Genomic DNA, 7,386 nt, shown 5'->3' with positions numbered 1-7,386 from the left:
CATCTAGGGCTTGGCCTCCCCTCTGAATAATATTGTGAATTACCAACATAAAAAAGATTTTTACCCTTAATGAAAATACATTTTAAATATGACGAACTAAATAGTTGTATGTGATTTGGACGAAGATTATGTCCATTTTAACGTTAATGTTATATTTTTTTGAGTTCAATAGTGTACGTAAATCATTTCACTTTAAAATTTTAATTGACGTGATACTTGACTTTTAGATTTGTAATATTTAATTTGAATCATAAAAAAAATCATTTCAAATGAAGATTCTCCAAATAAGGGAACAAGATTTAAAAGAAGTGTAATAAAAAAATGGCTAAAAATATTAGCTAGACTATTTCAAGACAATGACATATCTCTACAGATTATGAAAGAGGTTCAAAATCTGTTGCAGAAGATCATATTAGGATCGGATGAAACAATGCCTGAAAAGAAAGTCAAGAAACAGCTAATGATGCAAGAGGTAGAGAAACTTCTAAAGACACTTAACAAAAGAGAAGAACATATATTGAGATTACGCTTTGGACCCAATGGAGAGCCACCTAGGTCCTGTGAAGAAACAGGAAGACTGTTAAAGCTGTTGAGGGGGAGGGTTAGCCAGATCTATGTCATTGCATTATCAAATTTACGACAGAGAAGCATGAAAGACAATCTAGTAGAATTTTATGCTGTATAGATGTTCTTGATTTGATTAATAGAATTAGAAGATAGGAAACAAAATGAATATGTCAACTAAGATTTGTAAATTTTACCATATCATTTTTTTTTTTGAGCTGTCATAAATCAAGAAATAGGAATTTGTATATTCCTATGCTCAATGCTTTGGATTACTCAAAAAAAAAAAAAAAAAAGCTTAATGCTTTGGTCATTTCCCATTTCGATTAGGGAAACTTATTACATACCTCGGGAGCATTGCTCCTTCCTCTCACATGAGGGGTGAGCCTTATGGTGGGACCCACATGTAGGGTCTGCCTCTCATGTGAGACAAGGGAGCAATGCTCTCAGAGTATATAATAATTTTCCTTCCATTAGAGATGAAGTGAGTAGAAATGATTTGTGCTAAGTACGATATGATGGTGAAGCAGGGTACTCTACCATGCTTGTCATGAGCTTTGTTCCTTGTCACGCACCCAAACCTCATAGATACATGACAACAATGCACACCAAAAAAAAAAAGAAAAGAAAAATTCACCATATAAGTGTGCAAGACCCCAACAAAGTTAAATTTAGTAACATTTATAAACTATATTGAATATTCTCTTAAAAAAATAAAAACTTACGGTTCATCATTAGCTAATCTCCAATAAATCAATAATTAAAAGAAAGTTCATAGAAAATTAAAATTGACAAAAAGGTTCACAATTTTCAAATCTTCCAACCGTCACTAAACACTAGTGTCAAATTCTAATACTCTTCTCACATTCTCCCCCTCAATGATAGCCCAAATCTGAAATATAAAAAAGAGGCTGAGCACTTAAGCTTGACAGCCAAACAAGGCAACAAGTAATCAAAATTCGCAAAAGTTGGATCAAGCATATATACAGGTAAAATAAATAACTATGTATAGGATAAAACTCATAGACTTAAAAATGATTTACACATCTGGTCAAATTTTCATATACTTAACAATTTTTTATTAGGACTATGGCCACAAAGTATACTCAAGACTTGGCCAAGAAACAGATATCGGTCCATGAAAAATGCTGAAAGTCCACAAATATATGTCACTTCATGCCTCCCCAAAGATATACCAACATAAAACTCCCCTACCTTCAAATCCACCTCATTGTTTCACAAATTCAATCTTTATGTCTTCAAATTTCTTCCTTTACGTAACATTGAATTTCTTGTCAAAATTTTGTATTTAGATTGTGACAATTTATATATATATATATATATATGAATGATTGACTTGGAATTCTGTTTTTATAAGGCAATAGTTGAAACCAGGGGCCTAGCCAGGATTTTTTAATTAAGGGGGCCGAGTTATAGTATTTTTATAATATTATCAACACTAATATATCCATAAATTGTCTAGTTCACCATAAACATACAAAAAATATCCAAAAAAAGATAGAATATTTTGCATCAAAATTATGTCTATTGTGTCTATGAGTCTTTCATAGAATAAAATTAATCTATTATCATCAAATAATAAATTCTAAATTTTGTTACAAGCGTCTTAAATTCATCCATTATCATCAAATCATTAAAGAAGAACATTTTGCATTAATTTTTTTTATTTATTTATTGATATAGGTGTCTTAAATTCTGAATGACTAATATCAATTTTCTTAAAGAATACATCAATTGTTTTTTGTTTACTCATATTTATTTTAGCTTTAATATGACTCAAGAATTAACCTAAAAATAACTTTTGTTTTTTGCAAAAAAAATTAAATTATATAGATGTTACTCACATTCAAGAAAAAAAAATTCCACTATTATTTTAAGTAACATCCACCTCATGATTCATACATATATTTTTAATGAATTATCCACCCAACACAACCCCACATACTCACACTTGCAAGTTCACTCTACTATTTTAGGAGCAAAGAGATGAAAAAAAAAAAAATTTACTAACTGTTAAGGTTTACAGCTTTATTTGGTTGTGTTGAGATGAGTTCTTTTATGTTAATAACAACTAAACAATGGGGCTAGCAGCAATATTGAGGAGAAAAAGCAAAAGACATGTAGCTTGAGAATGAGAATGAAGAGAAAAATGTATGGACTGACATCTAGGGGTGTTTATGGTGCAGTGCGGTGCGGTTTTTGGCCATTTTTAGAACCCCACTTTATGGTGCGGTTTAGCTAAAACCATAATTGCACCGCATCTTATTTTTGCGGTTACATGTGCGATGTAGTGTGATGTGGTGCGGTTTAGAGTTTAGCCAAAACCATAACCGCACCGCACCTCATTTTTGCGATTACATGTGCGATATTATGTATAAGATTCGGTTTGAAGTTGGTATACTTTTCAAATTTTGGGCTTTTCCTACTCAGCCCAAAACTAATTTTTCCCTTTTTTTGGGCCAAGTTTTAAATTACTGAGCTAGTTTTTTTATTATTATTTTGGGTTGGCTTTTTCTAGTCAACACTTGTTAGGATTATTAAACTTTTTTTTTTTTTTTGAAAACTAGGGTTATTAAATTATTAATAATATATTTAATATTAAAAATAAATAAATAAATAAATAAATAAATATATATATATATAAATATATAGAGAGGGTGCAATGCGGTGTGGTTTGTGCAGTTTTCACAGTTTTCTTATTATAAAACCGCAAACTGCACTGCACCATGCGGTGTGGTGCAGTGCGGTGCACTATTACTTGCGGTGCGGTGCGGTTATACCATTTTGCAGGTGGTTTTTGCGTTTGTGCGGTTTGGTGAACACCCCTACTGACATCTATACTATTTAAAGAGAATGAGTCATTTTCCATTGAATTAAATACAAGTCTTTGGACAATTGGAGGGCTTAATTATTAATTTATTTGTGAAGAAGCCCTACCTGTTAGACAAAGTTTATATCTTCTGAGTAAATGGGGGCCCCGATTATATGTTTTTGAGGGGACCTGAATCTTTTTGCTATGTATGTTATGGAGAAGATTTAAAAAAAAATTTGTTGGGGGGGGGGGGGGGGGGGGTGCGCATGGCCCTTCAACGGGCGAGGTGGCTACGCCCATGGTTGAAACTAGTCAGTTCTCATCATCACTCTAATCTAATAAAAAGAAAACATAAATCACACAATGGCAAGAATTAAGCACCTGACACCCAAGAATAAAAGTCAAATTAAAAATAAAATAAATAAATAACCTTAAAAATAGAAGAAACTTCCTAAGGCTTATAGGTACCAGGCAGTGAACAATTTCGGTTCTCACAGATTTTCTTTTATTTATTATCATTGTCAATTAGATTTAATAGAAAAAGAAGAAAAAAAAAGAAGATTTTTCAGGTTCTTATCTCAAAAATCTCAAGGATTTTAAGTCTCCTTCCTAAAGGTATGTAAATTACTACCCCAATGCCAAAACATACAAGTGCCCCTTCAATTTTTTTGTTTTTTAAACCAGGTATCACATAGTCCCATTCACTCTCCACCATAATGTGCCATGTTCATTTAGAAAGTAGAAACTATCCAGTGCATGTGGGAAAGTAATTGTTTGAATTTTGTTTGAAAAAATTTCCATCAATCATAAACGGGCTATGTTCAAATTTAAGGAAAAAAAAAAAAAAAGCAACCATGACTTTTAATATTCACTTGGAAATAATCAAATTCTTAATGAAATTTGATTAAGAATGTGTGGTGATACAATCAGTTATCAGCAGATCAAAATAAAAACAAGTTTAAGCCACTCTAAGTTCAGATATGTTTAATGTTTCTGTTAGTCCAAGTCTCATCGTGATAGAGAAGTAGCTCAAAACCGGTTTGAGTTATTTTCTCTAACCCTTTACATAATGTGACAATTTATAAACTAATTAATTCTCCCCCTTGTAAGTTTCTTTTGAATAATCCCATATTCAATTTTCTGTCTCATGTACACAAATCCAATTGCCTTTGAAGTTTTTTGAATAATTCCATATTAATCGTTCAATTTTCTGTCTCGTTTACACAAATTCCAATTGCCTAGAATGTGTCACCATCCTAAAACAGACTCCAACTACGGTGCATGGAAATTTCTCTGCTAGAAAGATTGAATTATTTGTAATTGAAAGTTTAATAATTTGTATTGGCCAAATTCCAAAGGGAAAGAGAAGAATATGATCAAGAAAGATCAAATCCAATTGAATGATCTTTACCAGGAAGATCAACCATTAACCACTTATTTGACTCCCGTCAGATATATCAATATTTTTGTGTTAGAAAACAAAAATAGATAAATATTCTTTATTTTTTTTTTTCAAGTTTCATATTTTTTAATGAATAAGCCACTTTCTTCAAGGGTAAAATCCACTCAGAATTAAAAGTTTTAATAGTTAAATAGATAACAATTTTGTTCTTATGTAATTATCCCAAATTTTATTACTTATACGCAAATTATATAGTTTCTTTAGTTTCATTTTTCTTTTCCTACATTTGTTTTCCTTTGATGTTTTTTTTTTTTAAGGCCCTTTGATTGGGTTTTAAATGTTAAAAGATATTGATAAAATGAAAAAGATTTCTTTAATATTATTTTTTTATTTTTTTAGAGACTCCTTATACCTCTCTCTGATATTGTTGTTTGTTTCTCAAAAATATTGTAATGGATTTTGACATAAAAATAATTAATAGTGTGAATTAATTATAATATATTGGGTTGCAAGTCAACTATTGCCTTATGATTTCTTTGGCGGCTAGGGCAATTACCCCCCAACTCTCTTTGCCCTTACTCCCATAATGGGGGAGTTAAACCCCTCTCTCCTAAATTCAAAACTTGTACATGGAGTATTAATTGAATTATAAGGTTCTTAACAAGATTAATGGTTGATAATGCCTATCAATTGACCTTAAATTAATTAAAAAATATTTTGTTTAATTGGGGGAAGATGCAATATGGTACGGTATTGATAATTTTGGCTAACATTTTAATTAAATAGTTTGTCTATCGAATATCGATTGATAAGTCACAAAAAAAAAAAAATTGTAATAACATCTATAATCTAATTATTTGTTTTAAAATAGATCTAAAATACAACTTAAAATAGAGATTTAAAAAAAAACCTTATTATTATTATTAGTTTTTTTTTTTAAAGGAGGAACTTCGCTCGTGATAGAAAATTCATCTAGCCCGCTCTTGTTGTGAAGATTTGGGTCAGTCTTACCATTTGACCAAAGACTTTTAAATACATAGAAAGTCCATATGATCATATCATATGTGACTCTATCTTCTTGTGTGGTATGCTAGTTATATTATTCATATTACTTCTGCTCTTGCAGATGGAGCCTAGTGGGTAGGGTGTCATTATGGTCACGGCAGGTGAAAAACTCAACTCAAGTCATTCATTTACCCATTTTTCATTCATTAAAAAAATAATCATATTACTGTGCCAATTTAGGTGACGTGTTATAAAACTGCACATTCAAGAGTTTTTTTTTTTTTTTTGAAAAAGTTACAATATGCTACTAACCTCCCAGCCCAAAATTTCCCCCAGACTCTTAAATACTTTATGCATGTCGAGGTGTCAATTAAACTATAAGACTCTTGATTTCATTTTTTCTTTTTAGTACAATTTTTCTAAACTATCTCATTTTCAAAAGCGGTACCAAACAGGCTTGTAACCTGGTGACATTGCTATCAACAATTCGATATAGTATCTAGTTGATTCTGCTAGAGGAGAGAGCTATGGCCAAATTACTATACATGATTAATTTCATGTCCTTAATTGTTTTTTAAGATGTAATTGCGACTGACAGAATGAAGTGCCACGTTGATACATAAATAGCAAAAGTTCATGTACTAAAAGCACAGAAATAAACTCATTTAATTTGTCTAGAATTTTGGAAAACCTGAACTATGTTCTATTCAAAATAGAGCTTAAGGAGATAATGTTATTGTAGTAAGCAACAAAGTGGTTGGAAACATTACCACCAATTAGGTCTCTTAGTTTGTGATTAAATCTGGGTCTCACTGCTTATAAGTTATACCCATGCCTATAAAGATCTCACACCTGAACATACGTCAAAGCATATCTGTCGCAAAGGAAATTTTTTTAATTTATTACCAATTTTACTATAAAAGATTTATTTATTACCAATTTTACTATAAAAAATTTACAAACTAGTGACTATGAATATGATTGATGTCATAATAACAATAAAATAATTAATTTTCTTCATTAATTTTTTAAATACACTATTAATTTTTTATAAATAAGTTTTACAAATTGGCGTGACAATGATAGGTATCATATCAACAACATAATAAGTAAGTTTAAAAGTTGATACAACACCATTGTACACCCTTGGTGTGATGGTCACAGGGGATAAGAGCCGAGATTCAAGTTTTCTAAACGAAATTTTACACACATATATACTTAGATTACTCTAAAGTAAAATTTCTATCTTGTAGAATTTTGTAGACCTATATAGTAAATTTTTCAAAAGTTGAAACATCACTATTTAACAAATCAAATTGTAAAACTTATGTAATTTGTAGTATTTCTAATGTCATTCATCCTTGAGAGTGAAACCTAAAGAGAAAAAAAAGACCACCAGATGGCAAGATGTCACGACTTCATATGATACTACTTCCATTCCATGATTCCACGTTACCTGAAAGTCATGATTTTCAAAATTCTCTAGCGTTGAACAACATTTAAACTAATTGTAGAAAGTACAGGGTAATTGCTTTTTAGAACTGTAACACCTTATATCTTCTGTATACACTACAATATAAAT

At 30.6% G+C, this 7,386-nt stretch overlaps 1 pseudogene; it reads left to right on the top strand.

Annotated features, from left to right (window-relative positions):
• Positions 1-376: 376 nt before the first annotated feature.
• The window catches only part of LOC111993830 (probable L-type lectin-domain containing receptor kinase S.5), a 25,882-nt pseudogene continuing 18,872 nt past the window's right edge, over positions 377-7,386 (top strand).

This window comes from Quercus suber, unplaced genomic scaffold (genome assembly GCF_002906115.3).
Source record: "Quercus suber isolate HL8 unplaced genomic scaffold, Cork oak 2.0 scaffold_384, whole genome shotgun sequence".
Classification (NCBI taxonomy): domain Eukaryota; kingdom Viridiplantae; phylum Streptophyta; class Magnoliopsida; order Fagales; family Fagaceae; genus Quercus; species Quercus suber.
This window is presented reverse-complemented; position numbering and strand designations above follow the sequence as displayed.